The sequence below is a fragment of the Myodes glareolus genome, chromosome 5, assembly GCF_982192425.1.
Source record: "Myodes glareolus chromosome 5, mMyoGla1.1, whole genome shotgun sequence".
Lineage (NCBI taxonomy): Eukaryota > Metazoa > Chordata > Mammalia > Rodentia > Cricetidae > Myodes > Myodes glareolus.
In genome coordinates, this window is record NC_142030.1 from 43,487,305 (window position 1) to 43,513,593 (window position 26,289).

The following is a 26,289-nucleotide window of genomic DNA, read 5'->3' on the forward strand; positions in this document are numbered from 1 at the left end:
GTAAGAATATTAAGACAGCTTCAAAATAGTAACAAAAGCAGGATCGCATCTCAGAGATGAGAACCTTGTAGTTGCTCCATCCACAAATCCAGGGGCCTCAGTCATCTCAATCTGTTCCTGAAGTCCAGAGGTTCCTGGAGATCTGCTGGTCCCTAGTCCCCAATGAGAGCTTAGAAACTCTGGTTCTATGGCATCGAAGAAATCATTAGTAACAGCAGCCAACAGGATAAGTTAACTCAGCAGCAAGAGGGAAGGCCAAGGAGCAAAATGCAAGATAATCTTTCCTCTTCCGTGCCCTTTTGTGAGTATTGCTCCTTGCAGGCTCCACCCACAATTTAAATGGATATTTCCCCATTAATCCAGGTAATCAAGACTTCTTTCCAGGAGAGACTTCCCATACAGATAATTTATGTTTGTGCTAAGTTAACATTATTCAAATCAACTATAATAAGAATAACATAACATGGATTAACATTAAAAGAATTGAAACATTTGTAATTGATTATATTCATTCTATTGGTGGTAGAATAAAAAGGAGTTAAGGGGAAATACCCTCAATTCAAAATTCCAATTTTCTCCTTGTTGTTACTGTAAAATCTCATGTGCTTTACTTAATAGCAGCTACCCTCAGAAGACTGAGGATATTTTTATACATCACAAAATATTCTTTTAAATCAAATGATTATGAAGTATTGCCAAGTTGTAGGTGACAATGACAGATCCATTCCATTGTCTCCTCTTTGTTTAAGGTGAAAGACCAAGTTTTCAGCTCCTGGACATACACATTATTTTTGGTGTTGAGCATTATATCAGGACTCCTGTATGGTCCTTAATTAAAACAAAATAAAAGTTTAATGAAAGAAGAGAATGTAATGCTTTAGTTTGACTATTCCAGCATTGGTTGTCCTCAGATCACCCTCTAAGTTGAGTTATCTAACAGCAGTGCCTGCCTGCTCTAAGATCACCCAGCGTGAATGGAAAGCCAACTAGGTCCTTCCATTTCTTTCTTTTTTTTTGCATAATTATATTCACAGTTGCTCTGGGCCCCAGGGACTGCATTGCATCTCCAAATACTAAGAAGCCTGGCAAGTCTATGCATTCTCAAGTTACAATAGTGTCAGCTATGAACTCATCTCAGTGACAGATGGTTTTATTAGTGGCCACTGCCAGACGCTTGGCTAAGGGAGGGGCCCATGGCCATTAGTGTCTGTTCTGCTTTGGTGGAGTGGCAGCTGTGGGCACAGGAAAGCTGGGTCTGAAAATAATGGCCAGAGAGGGATATGGTGTACCTTTGATAGCATCCATGAGGAAAATAAGCTAAAGCAAAGTTTCAAAATGCCTTTTCTTGGATCCTGAGGCAAGAAAGATAACAGCCAAAGAACCTGTGCTAATTCTATCCACAGGACGACCAAAATATTTTCTCAATGGGTAATCATAAAACTTGGGGCAGGATGTCAGCAAGTGTTGAATAGTCAGTCAATTTTAACCCTAATTGCTTTGGCAAAAAAAGTTCAGAAGTAAAGTTTTCATTTGCTAATGCCTCTTCAAATTATTATTCCCAATATATGGAATATAGGTAATGGGGATGCTTATTAAAAATATGTCATAAAAAATAAATTACCCATCCTCGGTGGTAAACAGAACGTACTCTTTAAGCTGCAGTTGGCTACAACGATGTGACATAGTATCAGAAGCAGACTGTTTAGAGGCAAAGGGACAATGGCCATCTAGCTAAACAGAGAAGATACCAACAGGAGCATCAAAGACCAAGGAGTTCAAGGTTACATTTTGCAGCTGGCATCTAAATGTGCACTGTAACCTGATGCTTTGCTTACTTAATGCAACATGAACCAAGTTTCTCTCATACTTTGGCATCCGAGAGTCAGAATATACTGAAAAGTATATTGATGGGTATCTACTAGTCTTCACATTCTGTTCACCAACAATTGAACAGCTTGGATAGCATAGATTTTATAAATCAGTTTAAGAACACAGCATTAGACAATTTCCAAAGTCAGACAAAGCTTTGACAAGAACAAAAGCACAGAGCAGTGTCTTAGGGGAATAGACATAAAACTAACAAAATATAAAATTGTGTATCTGAATACTTCATAATCAATCCAAAAATGACATACAAAAATACATATCTTTACAAACTGGAATTTGTCCTAATTACTAAAGGTTAGGTCAACACTTACGAAGTCAATTAGTGTAACCGATCATCACAATAATAAATGGTACAAAGAAAAAACCTATCACATGATCTTATCATGAAGAATATTCAAACAAAACTTAAAGCAAATCCTTGCTTCCTGAGAGGGAGCTAAAAACTTAGGCACTATGATCAGAAAGAAGGAAAGATTCCTCTTTTAATGAGTTTACTATACCATGCTGTTCTAGAATTCTCATCCGAAGAAATGCAAGAAGAGGTGGAAGCAAATTAGAAACACAGTGAGAAGAAAACTTAACACTGTCCATGACAGTAGATGATATGATCCATTTATAGAGAAACCCACAAAAAAAACTAACAAATTGCTTGGAACAGAGTTCAGGTTACAGAAGTGTGATGGTTGCCTCTGCCAATTAAATATAATCTAGAATCATTAGACAAGAGAATTTCAAGAAAGAATTGTTTCCAGTGGTTGGCCTGTGTGCCAGCCTGTGGGGAGGTTTTATTAAGTTAATTGATATGGGAGTAGTCAGCCCACTGTAGGTGGCATTATTCCCTAGGCTAGGAGCGATGGTCTGTGCAGAAATCAGGATGAGCTTTTAAAGCAAGCAGGAAAGCAAACATGTACACACACATTTTTCTCTGTTCATGGTGGAAGTTAACTAATGAGATGTTACAAGTTCCTGTCTTCATGCCCCCACAATAAAAGATGGTAGTTTGGAAAGAGAAGCTGTAATTAAACTCCTTTCTCCCTTCCTATACTATAGTTTGTCACATGACTTTATAACAGCGACAGAAAGGAAATGATGATAATGAGTAATATAAACAAATTAACTGCTTTGTGGCATACCACAGAGAAGTGGAATTTGAAATTTCAAACACAATGAAGTTTATCTTTGTAATCCTTACTGTATTTGTAGGATTTACATCAGGAAAATTAAAGCACCAATGAAAGAAGCAAGTAACTAGGTAAATGGAATGAAGATGTATGCCACATCCAAGTACAACAGACCATCAATGTATTTGAACATATCATTTTTTACTAGGCTTTTCCATAGCTCTAACAACAATTTGAAGCCCTAAAAATTATTTTTTAGGTATTAACAAAATATTTACAAAGTTTATAGGTTTGTGAAGTTTTAATGAAGATAAAAAAGACCAAGAGAGTCAATAAAAACATGATGAAAAACAAAGTTGGAGGACTGAGGCTCACTCAAAGCTGATTATTAACTTATAGGAAAGGAGACAGTGTGATGACGGCGTCAAACAGAAAGATGCTGCCGCAAAGGCTCCACAGCCTGCTCCCTTACAGACAGCTGAATCTTGCCAAGACAGGAAAACAAATGAACAAAGGAAAAAAACAAACGAAAAAAACCCAACCAACCAAGAAAACAAACAAGAAACAGTATACAGGAGAAAAGATGCTTCAAAACAATAAATAAGATGGTACTGCAACAACTAGACATCAGCAAACAAAAACAAGATCAAGCTTCTACTCCTCATAAAATCAAACCAGAGTGTAAGAGCTAAACGTAAAATCAAATAAACAAGTTTCTAGAGGACAACACCAAAGACGGTTGGCAAAATGACACAGGCAGTAAATGTGATTGCACCCAAACCTGATGACCTGAGTTCTAGCCAGGGGACCTACAAGATGGAAGGGACAAACTGACTCCTCCAACTTGTCTTCTGATCTAAACACACACACACACACACACACACACACACACACACACACACACAAGGGCCACAGGGGGTAAAGGCACTTGATGCACTAAGTCTCACCACCTGAGTTTTATCCCCAGGACCTCCATGCTGGACAGACAATTCTAATCTGTAGCCCTATGAGCTTCTATGTGTGTGCTGGCATGCACACACATACACACACAGTTGTGCAACACACACACATTTAGAAAGTAATAAAATATTTAATGGACAACACTGGAAAAAATCATACAAGTGGTAGAAAATTGTCATTACTATCGTCTTTAATTTATGAAAAGGTAGGTGTTGGGGCAGGTGTAAGGTGTGTGCATCTAATCCCAGCACTGGGGAGAAAGCAGAAGGATCAAGCAGTCAAAAAAAAAGTCTTGGTTAACATTATGAAATGTTCTAGGTCATCCTAGCCTGCAAAAGGCCCTGTTTCTAGAAACTAAAATAAGGGCAAAAAAAAAAAAAAAAAAAGAAAAGAAAACACCCGGAATACTGGTTGCTTAGAAAATACAGCATCTATAAGGATTCAAAGTCCCTTGTGCCTGAAAAGTTGATCAAGCAAGAAATGACATCTTCCAGCACTTTCTGCAAAGGGAAAGCAATTACGTTTTAGTCTGGGGAGGGGCTAGGCAGGTTCCTAAACAATCTCATATGCTGGCCAATGACAGACTAGAAGATATAAGTACACCATGATCCAAATATTCCCAGAGAATTTTAAATGTATTCTATATAGTTAATTCTATATAGTTAATGTTTCTGAAACAGCAAAAGAATACAGGAAAGGTTTTATGGTTTAGTCTTAATAATGGGGTTAGTCATTTAATAAATCTACGTTTTCAGATGGATTTTGTTTATAAAGCACACCCCCCCTCTCTACACACACACACACACACACACACACACACACACACATGCATGCACATACACACGCACACACACATTCTCACACCACACACATACACATACACACCCATGTCCCCTAAAGCAGAAGGTTATGCGCTCTTTCAAAAACCGGAATAAAACGATGTTTCTAAAGACAGACATCAAAAAATCCGCAGCTAAGCACCCACACTAACATCTTATCTCGTAGAAAAAGGATTTTTGTTTCAAAATGGATTATTTGATTTATAACATACAGTAGCTGTCTGACGACGAAGGATAGCCAGGGCATTTGGGAGGCAGGGTGTTGCCCTGGGTGATAGCCCTAGTGTGGAAATGGGAACATGCCATATAGGAACCACTGACCATCTAATGTCATTCCTTGGGCAAACTGGCAAGTTGCTTAGACTCTGAACCTTTCTGTTCTCAGATCTAATGTAAAAATAAGAATGGCTGCTGACTCACCTGAGAGACAATGTAACCTGAGATGCCCTGAAAGTCATGAGGCTTAAAGACTGTGGGCAAAGACTAGCGAGTGAACAGAGGACAGGGAGAAGAGAAGGAAGAGTGGAAATGGGTGCTAACCACCACCCTAGGAAGCCTGGGGTTTTCATATGAACCAGAGCCTGTCAGGCCCAAAGGCAAAATGCCACAGATCACAGCGTCTGTACCCTGATCCTTCTGAAGAGCTGCCCTCATCACTGCCTGAGTGAAACTGTCCCCAGAGCTTGTGAACATTCTCCACAGAGGATACTGCTGGCACATAAGCATCAAGAGAGATGGGAGGGTGGATGCATCCAAAATGGCATGACTCTAGGTGGAACTGAAGAGTATACCATAAACACTCTACTAATACTGAGTTTTGATCCCATATGTTTGCTTTGTAAAGCAGTTTCAACATTATTGATAGGGTGGTCTGTTTGCTTATTTGCTGTTTAACTCTTATGACTCGAAAAGTCCTCGTTTTTTCCTTAATATGTCTTTTCAAAGTATTTTGATTTTCTGTTTAATTTTATATTGAAGAAAAATATTTTCTTTGAAACTGTAATAACCTTGAAAGCATCCTGAGGAGTTACTGGTGTTTCTTCTGAGGCACAAGGGACCCATGCTCCCTTCCTGTTATAATTGAAATAAAATGTAACCTAGAGGATAAGGCATCCAGAATCACAGGCATTTTTGTCGGCATCTTCTCACTTCCCTCGGGACAGTTAATCATTGCTCCTTGGAACTGCACCTGTCTCGGACACAGTCAGTTGGGAGTAAGGTATTCTGTATCACTGCACATCAACCGGACTGTTGTGAACTTTTGAAAGACTTCCGTTTCTTGCTTAGAAAATGAGGGAACTTTGGCTTGAAGTTCTCATCCCAAGACCACAGGAAAATGATTTGACAAAGCTGTATATCAGTTCAGCTCAGAACTTGGGAGGTTTCAAGAAGAAACAAAACACATGTATTTTTTCCTAGACACAAAACCCTTTACTTACAACTACAAGCTAAATTTAAATATTCTTGATGTGCCTGTTTTCATATACAGAGTCCCATTTATTTATACCACATGCCTTTTGTTCACAATTAATGCCCTCGATAATTTTTTAATTTGTTTTTTATACAATGAAATGCAACTTCCATATAAGATCAAAAGGGCAAAATAAGTCTCTTGGGACGAGCTGTAATTAGAATAAACACAATTGTGAGGCCTACAGCTATCCGGGGAGAGGGAGGTTTTGAAGAAATCAATCAAATGAAAAATTGAGTAAATATCACAAGAAAATGCTTCAGCTTCTTCAGGGGATGCAGATTGCTGATGTGAAGATTATTCAAAGGCTTCAAAAGTGACATTTTCATTTTTCAAGCTTTGTCAGGGATGTGTCCTCAACCCAGTGTCTGTGGGGAAGTGTTTTGAGACAAGCAGTAGACAGGGTTCTCAAACCCCTTTCCAATAAAGAATTGTCAGTTCTTGGGCACTTCACTCACTTTAGTCTCTCTAACCCTCCCTTCTTCTAATCATTTCCAAAGGCATTGTCTGGCTTAATGTCCATTCTTAGCTTAATTTTACAGATGAGAAAATGGAACAGTAAATGATTGTACCACAATCAAGGCTCCAGGTGGGTAGTTTATTGGTTCAAGGATGCTCCCTGTGCAGACTCTGTGTTCCAACCTATCTACCTTTTCTTTTATTCCTGGCATTAGAATGAATGACGTTTGAAAATCAAGCGAAAATATTTATCATTTCTTTTAAGAATACTACTTCAGCCAATCAGTGGTGGCACACTCCTTTAATCCCAGCACTCAGGAGCAGAGGCAGGTGGATCTCTGTGAGTTCAAGGCCAGCCTGGTCAACAAGAGTTAGTTCCAGGACAGGTTTCAAAGCTACAGAGAAACCCTGTCTTGGAAAGCCAAAAAAGGAAAGAAGAAGAGTACTATTTAAAAAATATTCTCCCTGATTCTTTTACAAATTCATATAATGTTCTTTGAATTTATTTCACTCTCCTTTCTCCTTTTTCTTTCTTTTCATTTTTTTTCTTTTTGACCAAATGAACTTCAGTTGCTGTCACCCAGTTAGTTTTGAAAGTGCGACTTGCCCTGGAATGTGGTTCACTTACAAGGAGTTGTTAAATTTGCATCATTAAAGAAAACTGACTCTCCCTCTTCCAACAGCTAAGGAAAGCCAATAACATCTCTGCTAGTGGTGGGGTTTTGTGACCACTTTCCCTCCTCTATGCTGGCTGGCCTTTTGTCGGCCTCAATTATGCATGGATCTTGTACATGCTGTCAGTATTACTTCGAGTTCATAGACATCTACTTTTCTGCATCTGGGAAATCTAGTCTACATGAAGTTACTCACGACTTCTCACTCTAATTCCTGCTATCCCTTCTTCCACAAAGCATCCTGAGCCTTTGGGAGAAAGTATGATATATAAACTTCACGTAGGGCTGAACGCTCTACAACCCTTTCTTCTGTGTGCTGATTCATTGATGGTATTCATGTTAACTGCTGTCTACTCTGAAAAGAAGTTGATTCATCGTTCCAGGTTAGAATCCACCATAATCCTTAAATCTTGTCTAGAGAGCATTCAGATATCCCCAGACCGAGCAATTCTGATTCCTATTGAACTCTGGAAGTGGAGTGGAATAAAAAGAAGAGGAAATGAAAAGAAAACCAAAGAAAGAGCAGCTGGCACTACTGAGAATACTGGTAGCTTTTCTGTATCCAAACCATGCATGGAAGAGAATAACACCATTGGCCTCTCGCTGCTTAGGATCATCTCTTTAATTACATGAGGGTTTGGAAAGCATTCTGGCTGTAGTTAATGGTAAAGCATAGGCTGAGTGGGTTGGGAAATCCAGGTGCTAAACTAAGTTAATTTAAATGCAAGTGGAATGTGTGTAAAGGAGGCACAAGGTAGGATGCATTCATATTGCACAAGGATTGTGCAAATTTATTGTAGAAGTGGTTTCCCATTATGTAAATGAATGCCAATGTGTGTGTTCAGCACAGGTTTCAGTGTGTGGACTCAGAAATCTGGCCCTACAAGTAAATGCTGCTTATTTTCAGTGACCCCTTACCTTAGGTCTAAGACCCACGTCAATTCCAACAGCCACATTGCCACTAAGAGAAAGACCAAAATCTATTTCCAGGATGGAGACATTTGTCTCTGGTTGTTTTATGTAGTCCTGTCGCTCCCTAAAGGGACACTGGCTTTTTACACGATGACGCTGCAGAACAATTCGGATGGTCCCATCTCCTGCATTCTGGCTCCTCCTGGCGCTGGTTCAGTTTTTCTCAGAGATTTTAAGAACACGGCCATAGTAATAAGACTGAGTTTTCCCTCATCTCCCACTGTCCGTCAAGTGGAATTGTCTCTTAGCTCTTTCCTGCGGCTGTAAAAATAACCATCAACTGCAACTGCCGATGGACAGGTTTATTTTGTTCTAGGGTGCGGCCTATCATGAGAGGGGCGTCTAGGTGATTGGACTTTTAAGTAGCTGGTTGTATTGCTCTCTCAGTCAAGGAACAGGGAAGAATGAACTCTGGGGCTCAACTAGTTTTCTGCTTTGCATGCAGTCCAGGACTACGTTCAGAGCCGGTCTCCCCATAATGACATAACCAGAATAACACCTTTCAGGCGACCAAAGGCTTTCCTCATACGTCAGTGCGATCCTGTCATGTGGACGATAGGAAGCATCTGTACGTGATCATAATGCAGGTGTGTGGGGAGGAAAAGTGGTAACCTCCTCAAGTTTGGAGCACAGAATGCCCAGAAAACAACGGCTATTTGGGCTTGACTGAAATGCCCACTGTCTATCTCCCCTACTCCCCTCCATCACACCACAAAATGGGATTCTGATCACTTTCAAAGCGTTTCGGACACCATCAAAATGTATCGTCTGCAAATACATAGTGTCTGAATAAACAATCCTCTCGCCTTTCCTCAGACAACTGACCTGATGGTAGCCGGACAGTAACGAGTGTTCTCTCATCATCAAGTGCACCAGAGGCACTTCCCTTCTTCCGGCTCTCCCTCAGGTGCTGCTTCCCTTTTTCCTCTAGCACTTGATCAGAACTGCTGTTCATTCATTTGCATACTGAATACTACCAGGAACAGTAGAACTATTAGCCCCCCATTACAGTTAATATTAACTGTCGATTTGATTGAGTTCAAAAGCCTAGGAGGTTAAGGAAATCCAGTTCTGGACTATATTGATCATTGTATTTCTAGAGGTAATTAGATCATCAGGGCCAAGGAATAAATTGAGTATTTGACGGATTTTAAACACAGTGAGGCTATTGAGATGACAAATATTGTGGCCACAAAAAACGGAGTACTGTGTCAAAAGATGGGACCCAAGAGGAAACAGGTCACTGGAGATATAGGTCTTTGGAAGCCCGTTGTAGTTCCTTACTACAATAGTTGTGACCAGGAAGCAAATGGATGTCCTTTTCCAAATACTTTGACCACCGTGAAGTTCTTCCCAAGGCCAAACAACCATGGATTGAACCTTGACATCATGATTCTCAATCAATCTGTCCTTCTTCACATTGGTCTAAGTGGGGCATTTTGGTGAAAACTAGGTAGTACACTCTTCATCTTAATTATTCCTCACTCCTTCCTACTGTATTCATTCTACAGCTCATTTCATTTAAAACAATCTACATGCTCTTTTAGATCTCAAACTTCCATGTTACAATGTTTATGATAGTTAAGGCCAGAGGCAACTCCAACAGGGGAGGTTTAGGAAACTCTGACAGAGGGTGGCATGCACCAACTTTGCATTCGTTTTTTAGGAAATCAAACTCCATTGCTGTGTAGCATTTGCTTTCTGTTGGTTCATACTTTCTTTTTCTTTTTCTTTTTGTACTGGTGACAAGATAGAAAAGCATAGGAAACTATAATATTCCCGTTTCCTTTCTGTAGCTGAGATTGGACATTCTGGTCAAAGCAATTTAAAAAAGGAAACTGGCTTCCACATCCTGGTCACATCCCATCATGAAGCAAAGTGCATTTGTACATGAATGGAAAGTTTGGAAGTCAAAGGCAGATATTTTTCTTTATCCCTGTCCAACTCATTTTTCTGAAAGCAAATCTCTCGCTGAATCTGGAGCTCATCCATTGGCCAGTAAATCCCAGGAATCCTCCTGCCTCTGGCTCCCCAGCAACTGTTATTATAAGCCATAAACTATCATGCTTTGCCTGGGAATTCTTATGCTTATGCTGTGAACACTGTAGGATCTGAGTCACCTGCCTAGTCCCCAACTGTTTCTAAGCTTTTTAGGACAGTGGTATGACTTTTACAGGGCCATGCTCTGAGGTAGATTTATGGAAATTTTCTGAGATGTTCCTGTGGCTCTTATAACTGTCACCCGCTAAATCCTCAGTCTCTTTATGTAGTCCCTACAAATAAAACCTGATTAAAACTCTGTACTGATTTAAAAAAAATAAAGTAAAGATACAGACTGGGCTATATACCAGTGTAAAGGTGCCAGTGTCAATTTATTTCTTAGATAATATTTGAGGGAAAAATTTGATGCCTAAATCACAGGAAGCCACAAGAATCATTTTTTTTAATGTCATGGTTGTCTATTCATACCACACATAATGCTTGTGTGGCTTAGAGGGTATGAGGTAAATTTAGTGAAGAAAGTTATTTCCCAAACGTTTATATTTTCTTTATGATTCAAATTTTATTTTTACATCAGTTTTAATATCATGTCCAACCAAATGTATTTGAAAAAATGCAAAAGACTTTAGTTTTTGCTTTTAATATTGCTACCTGATGTTGCAGTTGTCCTGAAAAAATAAAGAGATGGAAGGCCAAAGGCAGGGTGAAAGGAAAGAAAAGATATTTGTGTATAAAATATTCTATGCATAATCAATAGTGATAACCTCTTTTGTTGATTTCTTTGTCCAATATATATGGTTCCTAATTTTCATAGCAGTATAAACTACATTCACACACATTTTATATTTAAAAACCTAAGTTTTTCTGTGGTATTAAGCAAAAATGCATCATATTGTACAGAATTTCTAATTTCCCAATTTATATTACAAATTAGACCACAGTCAAGTTTTGGCATTAATATTTCTCATCATTCCTTGCAGTCAGGGCTGTTCATATGACGGAACACTACGTAGCTCGATGTAAACTGAAGCTCCTGCCTGAGGCATCTATTTAAATTTCGTATAGTAGGGAAGACCTGGCCTGTTTGTCTTTGCTCCTCCATTCCAGTGACCTCTTCAGGCTTAGACTGGAGAGCACACCAGTTTGCTTATCTCAGGATCAGCGGTCATGAGGAACTAGTTCACATCTAGTATGGAAGGAGAAAATCAACATAACATGGGACATAACGTAAACATAACAAAGCTTTCATGCTTTGAACATAAAATGTCACTATCACCTTGGGTACTTGGGTTTATCTCCTTGTTAACAGACTTTTGAGAAATGATTGGCTCCTGAGGGAAATTGTCCAACAGCACATGAATTCCACGATGGTTTCATAGCACAATAGTATGGATCACTGCTAGAAGTCACAGAGAGTAGTACTAGGTGGTGGCTGGAGGAGGTAAGCTTGCCACTAGGGATGTGTGATTGGGGGTCTTTCTTCTCCTTGTTCCTTTCTGTAATTCCTCTCTGCTTCTAACACTGAGTTGTTCAGATCTGCCATGCCCTCTCCACCAAAATGAAACTGTGAACAAAAGCACAGGATTCCTCCCTGCAATTGAGTATCTCAGGTACCTGGTCGCACCAGCAACAGAGCAAAGACCCCCTCAACTCCAGCCACATCATTGGTTACCATTCTTGCACCAACGATGGAGTGTCCGTGGCCAGGAATTTTGTGTAGTGAAAAGTAAAACATCACGAGTTTTTCAAGGTTCTGATCAAACGACCATGAAAGTCATAGAGCTGGGCAAACAAAAACATAGTGGAAATTTTAAAATCTTACTATGTAAGATTAGATCATCATAAATAACATTCCCTAAGTAACTTTACCTAAAGGTAAGATTAGTCCTCTTAGAATCGTCTTCAGAAAAATGAAGGAAGTTTTTAAACAAAATAGCTCTTCCAAATATATTTACAATATGATAAAATTTTAGAAGAAGAAGGCAGTGCAGTGATAATAAGTTTTTCCTTCTTTGACAGCTTTCTTAAATTTTAAAATTGTTTCCTTATTTTTCATAGTGCTACAAAAATCTGTCACTGGTATAATTTTACTGAGAAACATTGACTTGCGTCTTAATAACACATGACATGTTGAAATTAGGAATTGAAATCAATTATTAGAAAGACAGTTTTGAAAGATTTGCCCATGGGGATTAAACATATTAATAAGGTCATCACGACTTTGTGAGGCACTGGGTTGAGAAAATCAGAAAACAGCTCACTTTGACTCTAAGTGCCTCCGAATGCTGGCAGAAACTTCCCACCGTTCCCACAAGTGTGAGCTGCACTGTGCTGATAAGAAATAGAAAGTAATTTCTGACATATAATATATAAACTCTTTAAATTGATTTTTAAATCTGCTCTTTCTAAATTGTCTATTTTGTGGCTCATCCTGATAGTCTCACTGCCTAGAAAGCCAACTGTGACAGCTGTTGCATACCAAGCATGCAGTCATTTTTTATTAGAAAATATTTTTATCCGTCATCTCCAGATGCACAGCACTTTATCAGATGTCGGATTCCATGGTGAAGATGAGATATATTGCCATTTGAAGATTTAAACATGAGTTTTCTAAGGATGATTGTTGGCTGAGGCTTCTGTTCCACCAGGTCTCACATCTGTTTAGTCCCAAATAAACACAAAAAAGGCCTACATTAACTATAAACTGATTGACCTATTAGCTCGAGCGTCTTATCAACACTTATAACTTATATTAGTCCATAAATCTTGTCTGTGTGCTATATGGCTTGCTACCTTTTTCGGTGAGGCAGTCACATCTTGCTTCCTCTGTGTCTGGATGATGATTGCAGACTGAATCTTTCCTCTTCCCAGAATTCTCCTGTTCTTGTCTCCCTGCCTATACTTGCTGTCTGGCTACTGGCCTGTCAGTGTTTTATTAAAATACAATTGACAGGTTACAGATCATTGTCCACAGTAGATGATACCACTCTAACTTTTATATGTCTATCCCAAATAAACTATGAAAGGCATAAAATATTTTCATATGTGAGGGGAAGGTAATATATGTATAAAATGAAGAGTTGTAGAAATAAGGGCTTGATAGAAGGTTAAGTGCCATCTTTCAGTTCTTGCTGGGGACCCTCGTTGAGGTCCCAGTACCCACACCAGGCATCTCACAGCCATCTGTAATTGAAGTTCCATATAATCTTATATCCTCTTCTTGCTCTGTGGGTACCTGCATGCATATATATGGGTGTACTTGCACACAGATATATAAATACATAGCATACTGGCACACAGAAATACATATACATATAATTAAAAATAACATATTTTTAAAGCTATGAAAATGAGAAAACAAGCCAATAATTAAAAAATAAACTGACTACCTAACAAAAAACTGTAGAACACTGATGTGTTAAAATGTCAAATTGTCATTATATTCATATATATGACAGAGGTAATGATATATGCTTATGGAAAGTTAAATGTGGGATATGCCACAATAGACAAAGATAAAATAGTCAGACATTAAGTGTACAAGTATATATATCACATGTATTGTGATATAAATGGTTTATGAGCAAGACCAATATATAATTTTCTATGCACACCATATGTTATCATGAACTAGTATAATTAACATTACATAAAAAACTCTTTAAAATATGTCAGTTGATCAATGTTCTAGATGCCCTGAAAATATAAGAATAAACATTCCTTATGTCATTTATATGACAAGATTAAAGATGAGAATCCAATGTTAAATCACTATGAAGAAGTTTAATTCCTTAGTTTAAAAGCATGAAGTGCTCATTGCCAGTTTGCTTGCATGATGCTGTGGAATGTGTATTTTGTTCCTCTATAATTTCTGGGTTGAAACTGTAACCTCAGTGTGATTATCGTTCCAGCTGAGGCCTTTGGGAAGTAAATGGCTCATAAAGGTGAAGCTCGAGTAAACTGAATTAGTGCAGCCAACTGATCACAAAGTGAGGACAGAGGATTCTCATCTGATCTCAAGCATGCTACCATTCTGATCCCTGAATTGCACCAGAATAATGAGATCATTTTTTTTAATCCATAGTCTATACAATTTGTGGTATCTTGTTATAGTAACTTGAACTGAACTGATAAAATTATATAGAAAAGAACAGTAACAATAGGAGGCAATGAATATAGTCATTCTATAAATTTTTATTTATTTATTAAAAATTTCCACCTCCTCCCATTTCCCCCCACTCACCCTACACCCCCTCCCTCCCCAGTCCTAAGAGAAGTGGGAAGTCCAAGCCCCCCACTCCATCCAGGTCTAGGAAGGTGAGCTTCCCAACAGACTAGGCTCCCAAAAAGCCAGTACATGCAGTGGAATCAAAACCCAGTGCCATTATGATTGGCTTCTCAGTCAGCCCTCATTGTCAGGCACAGTCAGAGAGTCCAGTTTGATCACATGCTCCATCAGTCCCAGTCCAGCTGGCCTTGGTGAGCTCCCATTAGATCAGCCCCACCGTTTCAGTGGGTGGGCACACCCCTCGTGGTCCTGACTTCCTTGCTCATGTTCTCCCTCCTTCTGCTCTTCATCTGGACCTTGGGAGCTCAGTCCAGTGCTCCAATTCAGGTCTTATTCTTTAAATTTTAAGCATTATAAAGGAGCACACTAAACATGTACATACTAATTTTGAAAAGAAAACACCCCTAAAATATGCTTTCCTTATACAGAGAGTTATAGACTAATATCTTTCAGATATAATTATTTGATACTTGATGAAGACAAACATATCCTTAAGCCTTGCAGTCTCTGCTCTCTGCCATAGTCTTTGAGATGGCTAGAAGTGGAAATGATGACCACATCCCTGACCCTCTGAGAAAACTCAAGTAGAGATGGTACCTATCCAGCTCACTGCTGGGTCTGTGTGTCTGCTCCAGGACAGTAAAATGGGGTGGAGTGCAAGGAATGGAGCATTTTGTGCTGTTGTCCTCTTGTCCTGAGATAATAACGTGAAAGGGGAGCACCACACCAATTTTCCAACTGAGGAGCAAAAAGAATGAGGAAAGCAGGGAGCTAAATGAATGTCCTGAATGTTCATCAACCATAGGTCACCAAAAGGTCAATGATGAATGAAGTCCTGGGTGAATGAAACCAACCACAGTGAATCCAGTATGGACTGAACAGTATGTATTGAACAGTAATCCAGCTGGCCTCTGGAAGACACTAATGGTGGTATAGAATAAAAGACTGAAAAATAAACCAGCATTTGAATGATAGCTTGTAATGGATCATCTTCCAGGAAATGCATGTGTTCTAAATTCAGTGACTTGCTCACATACTCTGGCACTCTACTTTAATAAGAAGCTCGAAGGTTATAGATTGCCAAAACACAATGTGATGTTATTTATCACAGATAGAGCTAGGAAAATCCCACCAGGAATGAGAGATGGTAATCAAAAGTGCAAGATGACATAAAGTTGGAATTTAAACATAAATTTTTGTTTTGTTTTGTTTTGTTTTTTGACAAGGTTTCTCTGTAGCTTTGGTGCCTGTCCCAGGACTAGCTCTTGTAGACCAGGCTGGCCTCGAACTCACAGAGATCCGCCTGCCTCTGTCTCCCGAGTGCTGGCACATAAAATTTTAAATCAGTTACCAGATGTGTTCCAGCATCCAATTGTAAACATTCTTTTAAAAAATAGAAGAGAAACTGTAGAGATAGTTCAGAGGCTAAGAGCATTTGTTACTTTGGCAAATGACCTGGGTCTAGTTCCCAACACCCACATGGAGACTTGGTTCACAAATCCCATAGTGGCGAGAAAATAAAGATCACCTAAAAGGTGGCAAGGTTGTAATAATCCGTTTGGAATCATAGGATGCTGAAAGAAGATGAGTGCTCTGATTTAGGAATGTGTCCAACACCCAGAAAAATTTCTGAAATCACTATCCAAGGAAATACTTAAAAGAATTTATTGTTCTTATCATCATTATTATGTACATGTGTATGTGTGTGTGTATGTGTGTGTGTCTGCACACATGAAAGTACCTGTGGAGGCCAGACATGAGCATGAGATCTCCTGCAGCTTGAGTTAAAGGGGTCCTTATGAGTCACCCTACTTAGGCACTAGGCACTCAAACCTAGTCCTTTTTGAGAGCAGCCTGCACTTTCAACCCCTGAATCACTTGCCCATCCCTATAAAGAAAAATTTAAAAATACTGTAGATGAGTTAAAATATGATAGTAAAAATGCAATCAGACAAGGAAAAGAGGAATAGAAAAGACAGAATAAATAGTAAAATAATAGATAATTCCATTCACATCATAAGTAAAAGTGAAATTATGGTGAAACAATTGATGTAAAAAGGTACAGAAAACATTGGAGACTTAAAAGTCAATAATTACTTTGTGCAATTTGAAATCTAATTTTAATTTTAAATTGCATATATGTCTGTATGGGTGGGGCAGTATTCGCATGTGATTGGATTTCCTGTGGAGGGCAGAAGAGGTCATTGAAAACACTAAGTCTAAAACATTAGACTTAGAGTTACAGGCAGTTGGGAGTCACCTCATGAGGGGACCAAATACTAGACTCAGGATTTCTATAAATGTAGTACATGTTCTTAACCACTAAATCATTTCTCTAGTTCCTATTTTGAGCAATTTTTAAGAGATAGTTTTGAGTGTACAGACTTGGTAGATATATTCTGAGGACAAAATAAATCATGAGCAAATTTTATATGTAATAATAGGCCACCTTTAATAATCACATCCAGGTAGTAATAACAAAGATAGAAAACAAAAATCAAAAGCATTAAGGAAAATAACCCAATATATTAAATATAAGCTGAAAATACCAAATTATTTCACATTTTCTATATAGCATAAAACTTACTTCTGAGTTCATACTATGAATAGCTCTAGACAAATATAGTAGCAGTGAACATACCAACTGCTGAAATTATAGTAATTAAATAATCTTTTCTACTTATAAATATCAAGACTTCATGAGACACCGCTGAGTCTCATGACTGGCCAAGGACACAGCTCAGGGACTAGAGCAGATTTTCATAAGCAGATAAAGAAAGGGAAGCTACGGGAAGTACTGTGGTCAATTCAAATAAACCAAGAGTCCATAAAAGATCTTCACATGTTCCAATAAAGGATGATTTTACAAAGCACAAAATATTAATGGATCGTATTTATAAATCCATAACATATATGTTAAAAAGTGTGGTAATATAATAATAAAAGAACACCAAACAGAACATAGACATATTTAGAGGCTAATAAAATAGAACAATGTATAAAAGTAAACCTCTTGTGGTTACCAGCTTTTATTTTATAAACCCAGAAACCCAGCAATTGATGGGGTACAAGCATTCTTAATGGAAGAATTAATCTCAGCTAAATAATCCCTTCTAGTAGAAGTAAAGCCAGAATGTCTCCATTGTGCAAACCTCAGTGGCATTATGCAGTGGTCATCAATTCCTAGGGATACATATGGAAAACGCTGGCTGTCAGTGAATTTTGGATGAATAGATGCCTGTAACAAAGCCTGAAGCCCCTTACCATCATCAACAACCCACATAGAGACAAGAAATCTTAAACATTCTGCACCTTCTGATAACACGGAAACATTCTTGAGCAAATTCCAAGCCAGACTTCAGCAACCATCTTCACAAGTTACTAATCTTTAAGGAAGGTATGGCAGAGGGAAAATACAAGAAAAAAAATAAACCTGCTTCCCTTATAAAAAGTAGAAGAGGTTTCTTTTGTAATGTAAAAGCTTCATTGAAAGACAATGAACTGAGTAAGTTCTCATTCTAACCTTTGATGAGACTCAACTGTGAAAACAGTAATAAGGCAACTCGGGATTTCAATGCTACCTGCATATCCAGTGGTGTTAAAGGATGATTCTTTCTATTTAGTACCGGCAAAATAGTGTGTTAATTTTTAAATAGAACCCTAATCTCCTCAATGCACATTCTGAAATATTTATGAAAGAAAGAAAGAATGGTTAGAATTAACTTGAAATGATCCATTAGACTATGGTGGTACTGATGAGATAAACAGGGAGGAAGTGCCATTGAAGAGACAGTCCATGTCAAGAGGGGAAATATACATCCATTACACAATTTCATTTTTTCAGACATATCTAAAGTTATTTTATACTAATAAAAAAACCCATTATCAGACTGAAAAATTTTGCTAAAAGGAAGCAAAAACATTAAGAAAATGCCCCAAACAGTTTTTAGAAGCACATTTGTGAGTCTGTGCTATTAAGCATATGAAAAACAAATCTATTAGGTTTTTCATATTGGAAATAAAATTAAGGATGCAAGAAAAGATGGCATACACACTAATAGGAAATTATTGATATTAACCTGTCCTTGTTAACAATAAATTGCATTTTTCAGAAATTTATTAGATACTATTTCACTTCATACTTAAATATAATTAATATACTATTAAATGCTTAAACCAACCACCAAAAGTATTAAGAGTATAATGAAAAATCTTAAACAGAAATAACTACCAAAAAAGAGGAGAAAGGAAGAAATAGCTTGGAAAAAAAGAAAGGACCCAATAAAATATTAAAGATGAAATTCAATGCACATAATTACAGTCAATCCACAAAACTAAATTTTGGTTTTCAAAAACAAAATTTGTGAAGTGAAATTCAAGACCAGAATAGCCTCATATTCCTTGACAGACTCAAACCAAAAGCAAATAACATGAGAAGTTTGACAATAAAGTATGAAGGTTTGCATCAGTTAAATATAGCCTGTGTAGTACCCCTGTTATCAATGGTTTTACTTTTTGTCATTTCACCCCACAGGCAACAAAGCCTGAGTATATTAAGTGAGAATTTCCAACAAACAAATTCTACTTTTAAACAAACAAACACACAATCCCCAAAACAAGTTTAAGTTACACACTATCACTATTATGAGTAGCATGACAAAGTCTCACACCATTGGGTTCTGCCCCTTCAGTGGCATGAGTCTTCCCTATGCTCAGAGTTTCTATTGCATCACCTGCTAATTGCAGTCATCAAACTGGTTGGTGTGACCCTGTACAGCTCTGTTCAATAGATCCTTATTTTATTTAATAATGGACCCAAAACAGAAGGATTGATACTTGCAACTTTGATGAAAAGACCAAAAAGACCGAGACAGAAGACAGAAGGACTGATATAGAGAGCTTATTACTTTAGAATTATAATACATAATTTGAAAGGATTACAAGATAAATCAGTTGGGCTGTGGTGGCACACACCTTTAATCACAGCACTCACTAGCAGAGGCAGGTGAATGTCTGTAAGTTCTATGTTGGCCTGATCTACTAGAGTGAGTTCCAGGATAGTCACTTCTAAAGAGAGAAGCCCTGCCTTGAAAAACAAACAAAAAAACAAAATAAAATAAAACCAAAAAAAGAATAAATCATCAACACCATTAGCAAATCATCACATTATGGCATCTTAGTAATACTATATTAAGCATAGAAAACAAGAATATAGAATATGTAAAAGCTTATTCAATAAGCTCTATCTGATGAATCCATTTATTACTCTTTATTTTATGCTTTCTCTCTGAACTGAAGAATAACTATTATTTCCAAGAACATCTGCAGCACTTAAAAATTTCAATTATTCTTGCTGATAAGACTGCCCCGGCACATTTCAGGAAGGTTAAGCTTGCAGCTCATGTTCTACGAACACAAAGCAATGGAATTCAGAATCAATAAAAAACAATCATAAAAAGTGAAAACAAAACTGTGCTTATGAATAGTCCAGAAGAGGTGATGTTTAAAAACAGGTAAAAAATCAGCTCATGAAAACCACACAAGGCATATCTGAAGGTGTACAGCAGAGTCAAGACAAAGTGGGAAGATCTGTACCACCTAGTTCTGTATATGCATACATATACATATGTTCACGTATGTAGCTAGATAAAAACATGCATACGTACGTACATACATACATGCACAATATGTACATAAATCACTTAAGCTTTCTACTAAGAGTAAGTTTTTGCTGTGCTGAGGGTTGAGCCCATGGCCTTGCACATGCTAAGCAAGAGCTCCAAAACTAATGCACAGCCCCCACCTTCAACTTAAGAATTCATGAGAAAAAATAAATTAAAAAGCCAAAACTAGAATGTAACAAAGATAAAAATAATAAGATTCCAAAAATGCCTGGTTTTAGGAAAAGACCAAATAATTTTTAAAACTTTCTGAAATAAAAACAGAGGGAAAGTACAAACGGTTACTATTTGGGCTAGATAAAAAGGGGGATATATACATTCAATTTGCACAAAAATCTGAGTAAATAAGATACAGAAAATCTTTGTTAAGAAAGTAAAACTGTAAAAAAAAACCAAAATTGATTCAAGAAAACATTCACAAGTTTTTATTAATATATATATATATATATGCACACACACATATACATATAGCTATATGACTATATTTATGATTTGGCACTAAACTATTAATTTTGACTCAGAAATAAAGAGTAGCTGGCTAAAGTTTTCAAAACTATGAATGATGTCTTAAAGAAGAAAGAACTTGATATAGTCACACAAAGATGTCAATCAGGAAGATATAGGCAATAGCACCATATGGATACAAGGCACAATGTTTGAATTGTCAAATATTGAAAAGTTGACTAATACTTTGGATCTAGCTCAATGGTAGAACTCTTGCCTAGTATGCATGGGGTTCTAACAAGCTGGGAAGGATGGGGTATGTCCATAATTCCAGCACTCATAAGGGAGGCAGATCTCTGTGAGTTCGAGGCCAGTCTGGTCTTCATAGTAAGTTCAAAGTATTTATAAGCTATACAAATGTTGACTATCCCTAAGTCTTTCTGGATTAACACCCTCATAAATTGTATAAACAGTATTGCAAATAATATGATTTCTGTGTTTTTATTTTGGTTCTAGTTAGCCAGAATTTACAAGCAGCCTCCCACCAACACTTAGATTTGTCAACAGTTAAATTTATGCCTTTTAACCTGGTATATACATCGAAAGTTGTACAAAGAAAGACGACAGTGGAATTCTTAATCACAAAAATGAGTCAAATATATTTCTATAGAGAAAATGGCTTGAATTAGTTGTAGTATAATTATAGACTGGAGCAGAGCAGGAAAAAAAAATGAACTTTGGTTACACAAGTTAGCATGAAGGAATCCCCAGAAGGACATGGAATGAATGGAGAAAGTGTCATAATGACAGGGAAGAATCATGTGAATACAAACATCGAGGACAAAGTAGCAAAACTATATAAGGTATTGTTTAGAGATGGGTGCATGTATTATAAAGCTACAGATAAAAAAAATGGAGTACTCAGAATCAAGATGGTGGTCATCTTGGAGGGAGCAGGGTTAGATGAGCTTGTAATCAAAAGGTAACACAAGAACTTCAAAGGTATTATAATTTTCAGGGTTCTAAAGTAATGTTACTGTGTAAGGATAGGTGTGACCAGCCTCCACTTCACATTTTAAACTGAAGAATGGACATTTAAGTGTTTCTGTCATTATGAATGCATACATTGTGCATATATGTATATATTTGTCAATTAGTGATTTGCTGCATAAAAACCAATGGTTACAATAAGAGATTTCGTAAAAAAAAAAAAAAAAAATTCCAGTATGTTTTATGTAGTTGCTTACTCGTATTCAAATTTGCAACTTATACTAATTAGAAGCATATGATTTGAGGTAGCTCTAGGATCAATTCAGTACATACAAATATTTAGCATGATAATTCTGAGTATTGACTTTAGTTATGTATCTTATGTCATGATTTGCTGTCTTGCACTCATATACATGTGCAATGCATGTGGACACCTGGTAAGCCCCCTTCACTACTCTATTAATATAAACATATTTTCTTTTAATTCACTTCTCTTATCATCAGACATTACAGCCTCTCTCTGGGTATGAAGTCAAGCGTTGCGATGTTCAGATGAATTTTCTGGCCCAAGGAGATAATTTTGCACACAGTCAATAGCAATATTCCAAAAGTGAACCAGAAAACTCAACTAGTAAAACAAAATTCAATAACAATATCAGATCATAGGATCCCTAAGCAAAAGCAGATATGTTTCCAAAGACCACACCAGTAAATGCGAGATGACACCCAGAATATCTACATAGATCAGAGGAAATGATGCCATTTTGTTAAATAAGACTGTCATGGTGGTGGGAGGGGGCACAAAATCATTTTGCGTCTTTGACTCCCAGGTGGTGCCTATACCACTTCATTCATTGGAAGTCAATTTATGGTACTAGATTGCACCGAGCTGGGCATCTAAGCTCAGGTAAAAGTCTCTCTTTAATGGCAAATCATCCCATTGTCATACTACTTAGTCACGCATGAAAACAAAGCCAAAGAAAGCCTACGTGTGAAGACAGGCATTTTTAGTCCAGACTGTATATTTTCATTAAGACAGAATGTAGCATTGTTGTCAGCTCCCTGAACTCAGCATGGCCATCTGTGCAAATCTAAAACCAATGAGATGACAAAAGGTGACTAATTAAAACATGACTTCTATCAAAATCCATCATGTCACAGCACAGTGTGCCACCCGTGGCCTCAAGACTTGCGACCAACATGACATAGGCATAGCTGTCACATCGCTTAAATTAACTTCGTCTCTAGAGCGTAATGTGTATGCCTTGAAGAGTTTTTTTATTTAAGGGTAGATGGCACTGGACACCACAACTTTGCACTTTGATTGGTTGTAAGGAATGCCAGAAGCAACAGCTATGAAGTTTCACCAACATGGCTGCCTTGACTTGAACTGAACAAGGTTGACTCCAATAGACAAGTTAACTTTGATATGAACAAGGCCACCAGCTCTCACCTTTTTACAAAGAGCTATAGACCATTAAGGAACGCTGAAAATAGGAGAAATATTCTTCCCTAGAGAAGAGCATACTAACTGGCTATCCAGTACCACACTATTATTAGTGCAAAGAACACACACACACACATACACACACACACGTGCATGCTCACACAACACAACACGTATTTATTTTCATAGATGTATGTGTTTTTTTAGTCCATGTTCTATTTAAGAAGAGACACTATGATCATGGTAACTGCAACTTTTTCTTTATTAAAAATTTCCATCTCCTCCCATTTCCCTCCCCTCCCCCCACCCCTCCTCCCCCTCCCTCTCCAGTCCAAAATCAGTCAGGGATCCCTGCCCTGTGGGAAGTCCAAGGTCGTCCCACCTCCATCCAGGTCTAGGAAGGTGAGCATCCAAACAGACTAGGCTCCCACAAAGCCAGTCCATGCAGTAGAATCAAAACCCAGTCCCATTGTGCTTGGCTTCTCAGTCAGCCCTCATTGTCAGCCACAGTCACAGAGTCCGGTTTGATTACATGCTCCATCAGTCCCAGTCCAGCTGGTCTTGGTGAGTTCCTATTAGATCAGCCCCACCATCTCAGTGGGTGGGCACACCCCTCGTGGTCCTGACTTTCTTGCTCATGTTCTCCCTCCTTCTGCTCCTCATTTGGACCTTGGGAGCTCAGTCCAGTGCTCCAATGTGGGTCTCTGTCTCTATCTCCATCCATCACCAGATGAAGGTTCTATGGTGATATGCAAGATATTCATCAGTGTGGCTATAGGATAGGGCCACTTCAGGTGCCCTCTTCTCAGCTGCCCAAGGCTTCTCTGTAGCTTTGGAGACTGTCCAAAGCATTTGGAACTAATGCTTGTAGATCATGCTGGTCTTGACTTGAACTCACAGAGATCTGCCTGCCTCTGCCTCCTGAGTGCTGGGATTAAAGCCACATGCCACCACTGCCAGGCTTCGGGCAGCTCTTATGAAATAAAACATTTAATTAAGGCTTTACTTACAGTTTCAGAAGTTTAGTACATTATCATCATGTCAGGGAACATGGCAGCATGCACGCAGACATGGTGCTTGAGAAGTAGCAAAAGTCTTACAACTGGATACACAGGCAGCAGGATGAGACTCTGGGATAGACATGGGCTTTGAAACATCAGAGTTCATTCCCAGTGACATACTTCCTTGCAGAAGACCATACCTCCTGATCATTTCAAAAAGTGCTACCCCCTAGTGATCAAGCATTAAAATCTATGTCTATGGGGTCCATTCTTATTTAAACCACCACAGTGTGTATGCATAGATCAGGAATTAATGACAAAAGAAACCATGATTTTGAAAAAGAACAGGAAAGTTTGAAGGAAGGAAACAGAAGGCACTAATTATATAATTTTAATCTCAAAAATAAAAGAAATAATTAAGAAGAGTAGATGGCAGCCGTGCCTTATAAAACTATTGTCTGATACAAGTTTTCTGCACACACATGAGTTCAAACATGTAAGCTTTGCAACATCACTGGTATTAAATATTCTGACGGAAGACTAAGAATCTATGGTAGTTTGAAATGTCACCATAAGCTCCCATATTAGAACACTGGTCCACAGTTGATGGTGCTATTGAAATAGGTTATAGAATCTTTGAAAAGTCAATCCTGGCTATAGAAATTTATGTTACAGGGGCCAGGCTGAAATCATTTATAATTTTGTTTTACTTCCTGTCTGTTGGGCCAAAATTGTCTCAGGACCTGTACCTCAACACCTGTAGGACAGAGAAAAGCCTGGCTCAAGTTTGAGGGAACGGAGTGAGGATGAAACAGCAAAATCTAGTTAGATGCCCCTCCAGTCAAAAGGAGGGCTTGGCTGTCTCTCATTGGCTGGAGGTACCCCAGCATCACATGATGTCACTTAACCTATAAAAACTGATCCTCACAGTAATAAACTGAGTTCCTGCTTTGACTTGACTCCCTGTCATGTCACGATGTCCGGCATCGTGGGTCTGTGGAAAGGGCCCTGGGGGAATGAGGAGGCTAAGGAAGCCGAGCACCTGCCCACTCTCTTAGTTTCCTGCTATTGCCACTATGCCTGGTACCTGCTACTATGCCTCCACCTCACTATGACGGACTCTTATTCCTCTAGAGTTCTAAGCCGAAATAAACCATTTCTTTCTTAAATTACCTTTGGTCATGGTGTTTTAGCACAGCAATAGGAAAGTAACTGAGAGAGTGTCTGTAACATGAAGAGGTCCTGTTGTTGGGGTTTCTGTCTAGCCCAGTACCCCACATCTGGCAAGCCCCAAAGAAAATCACACAGTGATCTCTATAAGTTATAAAGTTGACTGGCCCATTGGGTCAGGCTTCTTCTAAGTTCTTATATTAACTTATATTCTTATTAGTAGCTTATATTAACCCATTATTCTGATCTATGTTTGCCACGTGGCTCAGTACCTTTTCCAGCTGGCAGATCACATCCTGCTTCTTCAGTGATCTGGTCAAGAGTGGGAGGAATTGACTTCCTCCTTCCCAGAATTCTCATGCTCTCCTTGCATCATTTCCATGTCCTGTCTGGTTTTCCCACCTACACCTCCTGCCTGTCCAATCAGCGTTTACTTGAAACATGATTGACAGAATACAGACATTTCTCCCACACCAAGTATCCAAAACAATGGAAATTGAAATGTTCTTCTCTAATTAAAAAGGGAGCTTGCTTTCCTATAAACACACAAATAGTCACATGCATGTGCATATCTGCTTCACCTAATCTTACATATCTTTTAAAACAATTTTATTTATTGTTTGAAAAGTTCATATATGTACATACTTTTTAAAAAACCTTACTTACACCACTACTTCTGCAAAAAACAAAACAAAATAAAAAACAAAAATCTTACCTATTCGACTGGCTCCATTATTGGGAGCCATGCAAGGACAAGTTTTGTGCCTTATATAGTGCCCTTATCTGGGTGTTGGTGTAAGCAGAGACCTTTGCTTCCCAGCCATCCAGATCCAAATAATCACACAGAGACTATGTTAAGTACAATACTGTTTGGCCAATAGCTT

The 26,289-nt window shown here is 38.2% G+C and overlaps 1 protein-coding gene across 2 annotated transcripts in view; it reads right to left on the minus strand.

Annotated features, from left to right (window-relative positions):
• Znf385d (zinc finger protein 385D) overlaps positions 1-26,289 on the minus strand; it is a 948,781-nt gene that overhangs the window by 405,776 nt on the left and 516,716 nt on the right. The gene's annotated exons all lie outside the window — the stretch shown is intronic.